General features: G+C 30.9%; 1 long non-coding RNA gene across 2 annotated transcripts; it reads right to left on the minus strand.

Moving 5' to 3' along the window:
* Positions 1–3,294: 3,294 nt before the first annotated feature.
* Positions 3,295–5,255, minus strand: LOC122196023 (uncharacterized). 2 transcript variants are annotated; one of them, XR_006187261.2, is made up of 3 exons: positions 5,012–5,213; positions 4,836–4,932; positions 3,295–4,696 (listed from the first exon to the last, which is right to left on the minus strand). It is a non-coding gene; the product is annotated as an uncharacterized LOC122196023 (long non-coding RNA). The 2 variants fall into 2 exon arrangements; XR_006187260.2 differs by having other exon boundaries at positions 3,295–4,932; positions 5,012–5,255.
* Positions 5,256–5,974: the final 719 nt, after the last annotated feature.

A 5,974-nucleotide genomic window follows, 5' to 3' on the forward strand; every position in this document is an offset into this window, starting at 1 on the left:
TAACATGAACACACATAATCTTGTCTGAGCCACAAAGACATCAAACATGCTAACTACTGCATCGGATAACATCCGGATACTACTGCTAGCTAAACGGGCCGGCATGGTGGCCTTAGACCCGTTCCTACTGAAAAGGGAACTCACCTCGTAAACTGGCGGCTGAGTGTGTGTGTCTGAAAGCTACCGGCTGCTGCTTCCGAAACTCCTCGGCTGAATAAGTTCACACTTGACCTTGGATCTTGGCACTAGAACTCGTTTCCTTGCTTCCTTCTTCTTCTCCTTCTTCACCCCTTCACAAAATGGAACAAGATCACATATAAGCTCACAAGAGGAAGGTTTAGGGTTTCTCACAGTGCTCTAAGGGGGAAAGTGACGAGATGGAGGCTATAATGGGGTTTAAATAGTGAGCAAGAACCCGGGAGTTAGGGTTTCACCCAGACGGATGGACTCGCCGAGTCCAGGATATGGACTCGCCGAGTCCCCGGCTCACGCGTGCTCTCAGCCGCGACCCCACTCGGCGAGTCAGGCTATGAACTCGCCGAGTTCCTCTTGCAAAACTCACAACAATTACCCATAAATTAACATACCGGGAACGGGTCGTTACAGGGTGTGTATACCTTCCCTATCACAACGCGTTTTAAAGCCGTGAGGGCAGCAGATCCCATAAAAACTCTGCAGTTAAGCGTGCTCGGGCGGGAGTAGTATTAGGATGGGTGACCCCTTGGGAAGTCCTCGTGCCGAGTGGCCCAAAGCGGACAATATTGTGATACGTGCCAGATGCAGTTAAGCGTGCTCGGGTGGGAGTAGTACCAGGATGGGTGACCCCCTGGGAAGTCCTCGCGCCGAGTGGCCCAATGGACCAGTATGCAATATGTACGCCGATCCAACTGGGAGGTTGTGGGCTATGGTAATCCAACCGGGAGTTTGTGGGCCCAACAAGCATTAAGTGTTTTTGTTTCGTTGTATGTGGTATTTTAGGGGAACTCACTAAGTTTTAGCTTACGGTTTAAGTGTTATGTTTTGGGTACTTTTGATGATCGGGGCAAGACAAAGACTTGATCATGCATATCCTTTAGATTTTATGAGTTTTGTTCTTAGGATACTTTGATTTGTGATTTCCACATTTTGGAAACTATGTTTTGTAAAAATTTATGGTTATGATTGGTTTTGGAAAATGAAAATTTTACCTTGATTTTTCGGATGTTGCATGGACAAATGTGTAAAACATCCTAATGCTAATATTTTCCCTTTATAACAAGGTTCTAAAAAACCTTGTTATGGCTCCAAGACTTGCAGTTGACGTCAAGCTTTAACAAAATGTTGACTTAATTCATATATGTATATATTTATGAATAATGGTAGAAAATGCATATAAAAATATTAATTATATACAAAATAGTCGCTTTAACTCACGTCTTACAAATGACGTGACTCGCCATAACTGGTAAAATCTTAAGACTTAATACTGTCGCCAAGTCACGCCTAATATTATTTAGAATGTTAATATAAAGAGATTTAAGTCTACAGGAATATAAATGGCGATTCTTCGACCCCCTTACATGACATATGGATGTCAATAACATTACAATAAAGAAATGGAAAATAAGAAGATTAAATATTATATATATATATATATATATATATATATATATATATATATATATATATATATATATACTAGCCGTTTACCCGCGCCAAGCGTCGGGTACGAATAGTTTTTTCGGCAATTATTTTATTAAAAAACATGTATGATTGGGTGTCCAACTTTGACACACATGTGATATGAAAAAGTAGTCTTAGGGAGAATAATGATGATAATGAATGAGAAGATCCATATCCCACTTTTATTTCCCTACAGGCTCCTTATTATGAAGTTGTTCTGAATATAGTTAATCAAACAAGATATTGTAGCGTGGTTTTTGATCGGTTTTCCCTACTATTGGATTTAGACTCAAACAAAGTTAAGCCTTGAGGACATTTGCTTTGGATGGTAGCTTTTGACTTGGAAACTAAACCATTTTGATAGATTATTTTGGGTTTAAAATAAAAATACAATGTTGTCTCAATTTAAAAAATTTATGAAAATAAATTGTTTTTTTATTCGAAGATGCACATTTTCATTTGCGATGAATTTTAAATACTTAGTTGACTAAGTCAACCTTGTTTTCCGTTAAAAGTAAAAGTATTTATTTTTATTTTTTAAGGAAAAGATTATAAAGTTGTTTTGGATTAAACCTAAGTATGTTATTATTAGGGTTATCAACGAAACATATTATCTTTTTTTCGGAATCGGAATTGTTTTGGAATACCAGTTTTGGTTCCTAAAGTTTTTGGAACCATCTTTAGTAGTTGTGGAACCGCTATTAGCGGTCTCGGTATCGGTTCTCATATTTTTGGAACCGCAACTTGATAGGTACCCGTCCGAACCAGTTTGTATATATAAAAGTTATATATAAAAGTTATTTCAATTTAGATACATGTAAGTAATTCCTTTCATTTTCTTTTTAACTCAATAACAGGCCAATTGCGTTTGATTGTATACAAAGTTTGCATATTTGATTTGAGACAAATAATTAGTTTATAAGATATGTGATCGTGTATATATATATATATATATATATATATATATATATATATATATATATATATATATATATATATATATATATATATATATATATATATATATATATATATATATATATATGATAAATATATAACAAATACTTACAAATGGTTAACAAAATTCATTTGTTTGTAATGACCGTCCCACATTGTTTGATATATATATATATATATATATATATATATATATATATATATATATATATATATATATATATATATATATATATATATATATATATATATATATATATATATATATATATATATAACGTTGAAGACTTGGCTCATCTATAAAGAGGTTGAGGGTTCAAGTCTCATTGGAGACAAAAGTGGAATTAGGAGTAATTTAGGAATAGAATAGATTTGTTGTTCCAAAAAAAAGTTATAAAGATGATGTACATCCCACAACGTTTGGTGTTAAAAAAAATGATCGTTTCTTTACTCTATAAAATAAAAGAAGCTTAATTCTTTCCCATATGTTTCACAATTGTCCTTCTATCAACGACCTCTCGCTTACAATAACAATTCAAATAATAAGGATTGAACGAAAATTAAGTTATTGCTACAACTTATTTTTTGCCATGTTTCAAGAAAAAAACCCAAATCGCAAACATGAAATAAAAACACACAAAATATGAGAAAACCAATAAGTAGATGTGCTAGAAATTGAACAACAAACATGCATACATCGTGATTCCAAACCATTATTGCCATGTTTCAATAAGAATGTATTTTAGACAAATCAAAACTGCAAAGAAAAGAAGAAATACATGTCATGCCAAAAAAGAGCTAAAAACACCAATTATTAACTAAAATTTTAAAACTAATTTCACAAGTTGATATTATGATTCTCATATTATACATCGTCATTCCAGACCATTATATGAACCACGATGTCATAATAGATATAATGAAGACTACCTGTCACCACTATTACCTCTAACACTTCTACATGGAACTTCAATTTCTATTTAATTTTTTTATTATTATATCACTAAGGTACAAACATCACTCAACAACGGCAAAAAAAAAGTCTCATCTTTGTCAAAAAAAAAAAAAAAAAAAAAAGAGAGAGAGAGAGAGTGAGAGAGAGAGAACAATAGAAAACATATATAAGATTTGCAAAAATTCAAATCAACTTTTGGTCACTCTAAGCCACCTTTATGAATTTAAACACATATAGAATTAATTAAAATAAAAAAAGACATTACACTCGCGAAGGATAGATCAAAAGGTTGTTCTATCCATAAGAAAACTCTCAAGATATGTTTATTTTATACCTGATGGGTCTCAAAACGTGACATGAACTTCTTTCAAACCAAAAAATAAAATTGGATATATTGATAAACTCGTGTATTTTTTTTAATTAAACAAAAAGATGCTAAAAAACGAAAGAACAAAAAATGTAACAATCAGATAAAATTTTACCTACTTATGTTGTAATTGGATACATGAAGTAAATTTAACATCAGATTAAGCCAAAACATGTGCATTATAATTAAACATTTTTTGAAGGCATATAAGAATAAATTTATCAAAATTGTAAAATCTGACATGATCGAGACATGTTTAATCTTAAAATCTGACATTCTTTTAGATAAACTTATTTCTTTTTTTAATCTATAATACTAATTTCTTTCTCTACAACGGATTTATACAAATATCATAAATAGAGCATATAAAAAATAATTAGTCGTCCCAAAATGAGCAACTATCATTTGTGGCTGCCAGGATGTGCCAGGATGTGAAATACCTTTAATAAAATTGTATCCAGTTTCGAGTTTGATAACTTGCAGCTCTACACCTCGTATATCTTTGACACACCAAATAAGCAGTTATACTATAAAAATGTTTACTGAAAAAATGGATCTAAAATAAGATGGTGTTATACCCATATAAAATTGACTAAGGAGAACACCCACCTCTGCAGTGGCATGGAATCATAATGCAAAAATATAGTATTTAATAAAAGTAAAAATGAATATTAAAATAAAAAGAATGACCTAAAAATATTCTTGAACCACTGTCATTTCCATTAACATCCTTTACATTTGTTTTTTCTACATCCCTAAAAAATAAGATAAAACCCCCCAATTATAAAACTATTTTCAAGGAAAAAAAAATCCAAGATTAACATTAAACCTTTGTATCAAATTTGTGATGTGTGAGTGGGTTTGTGATAACAAAATGGTAAAAGAGGGATATACCTTGGTGGTGGGCGAGAGATTTCGGGAGAATGGAAGAAGAAGAAAGCAGAAGTGTACGTCTTTATTATTTGTGCCCATTCTAATGACAGCTAAAATTCTAATAAAGCACACAACAGAAAAAAGAAACGTGAAATCGATTAAAGGAGAGATAGGATATAATTTAATGTTTTACTCACCAAGTTCACCACGGAATCGATATGTGACTCAATTTATCTTTGTAGACGAAGGAGAAGCAGACATGAGTCGCTTCAGATCTATTACATTAAATGCGGTGGTTATGGAGGGAGGCGAGTTGAAGGCTACAATCGGTGGTGAATATGTGTTCGTATTCGATAAAGAGACTTTAGAATTTTAGGGTTTTAAATGATTGAAAACGTTGATGTGTTTATATAGCTAGCCCAATTTAATTGACTAAAAGTGAGGAATGTTGTCTCATATTTGACCGATTCAATTTAAAGATGAGTGCAAAGACCTATTCAAAACCTGATCAACTGATAACATGCTAACTGGATAACATTTAGTATTTTTCAATGCATAAAATGGTTGTATGTGTTGCAATAAGTTTTGTATCTCTTACAATTCAACATTTAAGGCTAAATGCTTATTATGATATATATATATATATATATATATATATATATATATATATATATATATATATATATATATATATATATATATATATATATATATATATATATATATATATATATATATATATATATCAATTTTATTTGAAAACGCAACTATAATACAATATTCATTTGGTGAACAAAGTCAACCAATAATCGTACCAGACAAAAAATTGTAATAAATAAAAAATTAGATGAACGGAATGTCCAGTCGACAAAATAGAGCTCTTGCTTGAGACAATAATCTCAAAAACATAACATCTAATAATTAGTGGTGCGCATATATATATATATATATATATATATATATATATATATATATATATATATATATATATATATATATATATATATATATATATATATATATATAGTGGTTCATGTGAGACGGTCTAATTTTGTGAGACCGTGAGACATATTTTTTTATTATTTTTAATTTTTTTTAGTTAATTCAAGTTCCGAAAATAATATTTAAAAAAAGAATTTTTGGATTTTTCCATTTATTTT

This window comes from Lactuca sativa, chromosome 9 (assembly GCF_002870075.4).
Source record: "Lactuca sativa cultivar Salinas chromosome 9, Lsat_Salinas_v11, whole genome shotgun sequence".
In the NCBI taxonomy this organism is placed as follows: Eukaryota; Viridiplantae; Streptophyta; class Magnoliopsida; order Asterales; family Asteraceae; genus Lactuca; species Lactuca sativa.